This window comes from Pyrus communis, chromosome 8 (genome assembly GCF_963583255.1).
Source record: "Pyrus communis chromosome 8, drPyrComm1.1, whole genome shotgun sequence".
Classification (NCBI taxonomy): domain Eukaryota; kingdom Viridiplantae; phylum Streptophyta; class Magnoliopsida; order Rosales; family Rosaceae; genus Pyrus; species Pyrus communis.
The window spans coordinates 4,117,986-4,124,587 of NC_084810.1; the positions used below are offsets into that span (position 1 = coordinate 4,117,986).

Sequence of the window (6,602 nt, forward strand, 5' to 3'; positions counted from 1 at the left end):
TTAGGATTCCTCCTGTTGGTAAAAAAAAAAAAAATGGTAAATAAAAAAATCTTGATGCCTAGGAAGATTGTGTAACAACAAATGTGATGTTAAATTAAAAAAAGAAAAGAAAGCCGTTACGGTTTAGTGATATTTTTTTTTTTAATTTGTAAGTGAGATGTTTTAGGTTTAATTTTTGTCAAAAGTGAATTTGAACCACATTATTATGGTAAGCTCATTGTCAAACTTAGCCCACAACCCCTCACCTCTTAATGTAGATACTTTCATTTGTTCAAAAAGAAAAGCATTCTCTCATGAAGAGAACAATTTTATTTCTATTTGTTAAAGAGGAACACATATATTGTTTTTTTTTTTTTTTTTTTTTTTGGCAAATAAAGAAAATAGATTTATCTCTACTAATTAATAAAGAGTAATGTTATTTCCACCTCAATGTCTTATCTTCTCACCCACCTTTTAATGATTTTTTTAATTACAAATTTGTTCATTTACAAAAAGATTGATAAGGACATTAATTATCTTATTTCGCTTAATTTTTTTAAAAAAAGGTTGGGCGTGGGAGACGACTTCTCTACCTTAAAACCCTAACTCATATTTTCATCTCCTTTCACTCAGAAAAAGTAAAAAAAAAATATCAATGGACTTAGAAGATGACGCTTCTACAGAAGAGGTAGAAGATTCTGTTTCCATTGAAAAGGTAGAAGAATAATTTGTGTGTAGGTCATTTGAATTTGTTCATCGTATTTTTGAATTTGTCGTTGTCAAATTATTTTAAATTTGGATACCTCTGTCGTTTCCATATGAATTTGCAAACTTTAGTGGTTTTCATTTACATATTATTTGTTATATTTTTTATAAGTTCATATGTATGTATATATTAAAGGTTATTTTGGGAATAATAGTTGAAGGGGAAATAACATTTTAATTTTTTAACTTTTTAAGGTGAGTGAGATTATAACGTGAGTGGAAAAATAAGACAATGTGATGTGTCTAGTAGCTCTCTTAATAAAACACTCATTGTCAACCAAAATCCTGTGAAATTACCATTTTAATCCTCTAATTAAAATAGAACATGAATAAGAAATATGGAAAAAAAAAAAAAAAACAACGAAACAAAACAAAACAAAACAAAACTTCTCACTCTCACATTCTCTATCACTCTCTTCCTCTCTCCTATTTCAAAAACAAAAATAAAAAATTTTCTCACACACTCTGTGTGTACCCATATACTAGTAGATAATAAAAAAACTCGTTCCTTTGAGGACTTCCAATAAAATTGGAAGAAAACCCTCATCGAGCTTAAGTCATACATTCCGCTCGTATATAAGTAAAAAAGCAACAAGCATTCTCAAACTATGCATTTTTAGGACTAGACTTTTTTCTTTGAAAAAAGGTAAATTCTCACAATATGGTGATACTTTTGCAAAGCACTATTCTCTTATTGGATAGAGATTCCTAAACCCTAAACCCAATCTCTTATTGGTTAGGGAAACTGAGCAACACAATTAGATTGATCTCATGGTTTATATTAGTTAATGATTATGAGAATTTTAAATATAAATAATAAAAAAGATTATATTTAAAACATGTCATATAACGAGTTTTGAATGGATTGCAGTATTACACAATAAAATTCAATGACAAACCAAGTTTCGCACAACTTTCTCTTATTTTTTAATCCATCATAAGTATCATATAAAACATTTTAGTCCAAAACCTCCTCTGACATTCAACTTTTTTGACAACCACAATCATTGCAGGGTTTACAGCATAATATAAACATATTTTTTTTCCATATGCTACTTTTATACCATCTTTATTTTTCACTTAAAGATGCTAATTTTATACATTAAAATCTTTTCATCCGTACAAGATTACATTAATTTGTTAAAAAGAGTAGTATGAGAAGAAAAGAAAAGACATTTCCCAAAAACACCATGTAAATTGTAAAGTAATGAGTAAACCAGAATACAAATTAACAAAAAAGTGATCTGAAAGAAGGACACTGAGGCTTAGCAAAAGAAAGAAAATACTTCTACCAAAAAAAAAAAAAAAAAAAGAAAAAGAAAGAAAATGCAGGAAAATACAGAAAAAGATAAGCTGTTGCTTTTGCTTAACCCTTCTGTCTGAGAGAGAGAGAGAGAGAGAGAGAGATAGAGAGAGAGCATAAAAAGTTTGAAGGGGGGTGTCACTTTCAAAAGGCGTGGGTGGTGGCATATAAAGGATCTAATCTACCAGAGCATCCTGCAGACGGTGAGTGCCCTTGACCTCAAACCAACGGTTCTAACTTATGCCCACCAAGTAAAACCCTGAAAATTAAAACAACCTCGAGAGAGAGAGAGAGGGAGAGAGAGAGGCAGGAGATAAGCTTCGAGAGATTTATCTGATTAGATCAGCTCTTAAGCCGTACAAGATTAGTGTAGGTAAAGACTTTGTATGCAATGCCACGAGTTTAAATTTTATCACATAATATTATACTATTGGTGCTGTGGGGATCATAGTGAAAGCAAACATAGAAGATATGTTTGTGTGATATGCTTTAAAACCTATGTGCCTTGAGGATATTTGTGCTAACCCACATAATACGTCAACTATAACGATTAGATATTTTATACACAATTTAATGAAGAAAATTACTAGACCGTACTGATAGGCAGAAAACAAAAAGAAAGTAAAATTGGAAAGAGTAATGCATCTCACCATGCGAAGAATGCACATACTTCCTATATGTGAATAACGTGTCTTGATTGGATAAGTTCACTGATCGAAACCGTTCAATTTATTAATCTTCATTTATAGATCATTCTTACAAAAAATCATTCAAATTAGAGATCATTTAATCATCCAAAACGCATCAAACAAATGAACGACTCATTATGAATATATTATTTGGTATTTACATAGTAAGTTTGTTTATATATTTGAATGACTAAATGATCTCAAATTAAAATAATTTTTTGTATAAGTGATACATAAATAAAAATTAAAAAGTTTTGAACAAGTCGGATTATGAAATTTATTAGATCAAAATATGTTATTTACAAAGAGAGAATACAGGTATATCCAATTGTAAAAAAAAAAATGGAGAGTTAAAAGGAACTGAAAGGAAGGGATGAGGATCTTCTTTATGAGGAGCCTAGGGATTCTAATATCATGACTGTTTATTGTATATCGTGCGATCATCGTTAGATACTATTTGTGTTTAATTTTAAATAAAAAAATTCAAAATGATTTCTAGCCGCACAATATACGATAAACGGTTACGATGTGAGAATCTCTAGAATCATCACAAATTGAATTCGAATGGAATCCAAATCTGAAGGGGGGAATTAAATTTTGGAGTTGACTGATTGAAAGAAATGGAGAAAACTTAGAAGAAAATAGTTTAATAATCTCCTATTTAAACGATTACGGTTAAATTACATCAATATTTTATATTTTTTTAATAAAAATAATAAAACAAAAAATAAAATAAAATATAAAAGGAGACGAGAGAAAGGAATGAAAATAAAAAGAAGGAGAATCTTACTCTTTTTTACCTTTTCTTTCCGTGTATTTTGTATAGTTGAAGTGTTGTGAAGGAGGTGCAGATATATGGTACAATGAAAGCAGAGAGAGAGAGAGAGCAGACGCAATGATGAGATCACAGAGATCTTTAATCCTCTTTCTGACCAAACACTGCCACCCTTACCACTGCCATCATCAACTCCACCTGTACATATAGGAGGAGAAAACAATTTAAAGTGTGTAATTTTTCTCTCCTCTTCCAGCTCTCCTCCCTTTAATTCCCCCAATTTCTCACTTTCTTTCTCTAGAAATTGGGATTTAGTCTTCTTGTTGTTGGGTTTGCCTGCTCTGCTGGGTAGTGTTAACCCCTATATATAAACAGTTCTGGTAATTAAGTTAGTCAGTCCACATAATAAAGCTGAAGAAGTGTACAATTAAGAGGCACAAATACCAAAAGGGGAGAGAGAGAGAGAGAGATGGGTTAGGCTGGCAGGGGAGCTGGTTTAGCCTTTCTCTTTCAGTCTGGTTTGGGTTTAGATTATGGTGGTGGGGGTGGGGGTGTTCGTGATATGGAACTGAAAACGTTGAATCACAGAGGCTTTTGGGAGAGCCAGAAGCAGGAAAAGCAGAAGCAGCTTCAGGGCTCAGAGGAGAGGTGGCAGCACAAGCATCAGGAGATCCCAGCAGCAAAGAAAAACCACTAGCAAAAAGAAGTCTATTTGTAAAAGTAATTGTTGTAGAAGCAGAAGCAGAAGCAGGTGTACTGTTCCATTAAAAACTGGAAGAGGAAAATCACAAGGGTCTGACTCTGGATCCTCAAAGGAATCACCACCATTATCTCCACCAAAACCCAATTCTCAATTTTAACCATCTTGTCCAAGGAGAAGAAGAAACCCAGCAACAAACCCAGCAGAATCACCACCAAGCTTTCAACTTTCCGTATTTCCAGCAAGACCTACAAACCCAGCACCAGCACCAGCATTTCTTTGGAGAAACCCAGCAGTTGCAGCTGCAAGAACAGCAGCAAGCTCCAAAGAAACGCAGCTTCACTTCTTCTTCTTATTCAACTTTGGGGGAACAGAGCATCGAATATGCAAGATCAAAAATGGGGGATTCTCACCACCACCAAGCAACGACGCCGTCTCGCCTGGGGATAAGGCCGCCGTCCTCGGGCGGAGGAGTAGTCAGCACCGACATCGTGGAGGTGGTACGAGGCAGCCACATTGTCCGGGCGACGGGCCGGAAAGACAGGCACAGCAAGGTCTGCACGGCTAAAGGCCCGAGGGACCGCCGCGTCCGGCTCGCCGCTCACACCGCCATTCAATTCTACGACGTCCAGGACCGGCTCGGCTACGACCGACCCAGCAAGGCCGTCGATTGGCTAATCAAGAAGGCCAAGGCCGCCATAGACGAGCTAGACGAGCTTCCCTCATGGAACCTATATTCGAATTCAACCACCGCGTCGGTTCCGGGCGTGGAGACCCACAATCCGACCACGACCGGCATCCACTGCTTCGCAGGAGTGGACGCAATTGGGTCTGCTAATCGAAGGACAACAATGGTGGGGAGTGGAGTTTCGGAACAGCAAATTGTTCAGAACCCAAATAGCAACTTGACTTTCCTCCCACCGTCGCTCGACTCGGACGCCATTGCAGACACCATAAAGTCCTTTTTCCCAACGGGTGCTTCCGCAATCGCAGCTGCAGCCGAGGCTCCGTCGTCGACGATACAGTTTCATCAGAACTACCCACCTGATTTACTCTCCAGAACCAGCAGCCAGAGCCAAGATCTGCGCCTCTCCCTGCAATCCTTCCAAGACCCAATTCTCCTCCACCAGCACCACGCTCATACCAATCAAAACGAGCAATCCCTTTTCTCCGGATCCCAAAACCCGCTCGGGTTTGATGGGTCCTCCGCCGCGTGGGCAGAGCATCACCACAACCAGCAGCAGCAAGAGATGAACAGATTCCAGAGAATGGTGGCTTGGAACAGCGGAGACGGAGATAGCGGTGGTAACGGCGGTGGATCGTCGTCGTCAGGCGGGTTTACATTCAACTCGCTGCTACCAACACAGCAGAGTAGTACTAGTTCTTTGCAGCAGCAGCAGCCGTCGTTGTTCGGCCAAAGCCAGTTCTTTTTTCAGAGGGGACCCCTTCAGTCCAGTAACTCGCCGTCAATCCGTGCTTGGATGATGGACCAGCAAAACCAACGATCCATTTCTCACGACCATCATCATCAAATCTCGCAATCCATTCATCACCAACCGTCCTTTTCCAGTATGGGATTCACCTCCGGAGGTGAATTCTCCGGCTTCCACATCCCGGCACGAATTCACGGTGAGGAGGAGCACGACGGCATCTCTGACAAGCCGTCCTCTGCTTCCTCCAATTCTCGCCATTGAACCGAAACAAAAAGACTGAACTTCTCTTCAAAAGGTGCTACCTTTGTAAATTTTGGTTCTGATTTTTATCCCCTGTTTTGCTTGTTTTGGATCAATTTTCACACATTGTGTGCTTGTTGTGTTGGTTTTTGTCATTGCAGGGCTCAAGCTCTCATCTCATCTCTCCCTTCCACAGGGAGATTACAAGAGCTACCTGTTGATTCCCAATTCAGATGTGGCCAGGGAGAAGATTTTTCGGTCGCTTTGGTTCAATGGCATACGCCTTGGGAAGAAGAAATCTGAGTGCATTTTCGGGTTTTTTCCGCTCCCTCGGTTCGTTTTAGCTTTCATTTCATCAGTTTGTTGCTTGTTATGTTGTTGTAGCAGCTCTGTTTACATGTTTGAGTTGAGCACTTAAAGCTCAAACTTTTTGCTTGCTTTATATTTGGTTTGTGTTTCTGTTGCTAGACTAGCAATATGTTGCTAATTTGCTTTATTTTCATTCGTAGAGTTAAATGGAAGTTCTGTGTGTTTTGATACATTAGCACAAACCCGAACCCCAAAATCGGAATTGTTCCGAAAAAGATTGAGAGAACCCCATATCACCCTATATAGGAAATTTGCAGGTTTTAGCCTCTTTCACTCCAGAAATGAGAGAGAAGCACAAAGGGAATTAAGGCCTTTTTTCTTCATCTATTTGGAAATAGTAAACTTCTCA

General features: G+C 38.0%; 1 pseudogene; it reads left to right on the forward strand.

The window, feature by feature from the left end:
• The first annotated feature begins 4,282 nt into the window (after positions 1-4,282).
• Positions 4,283-6,380, forward strand: LOC137742328 (transcription factor TCP4-like; annotated as a pseudogene).
• The last annotated feature ends 222 nt before the right edge of the window (positions 6,381-6,602 follow it).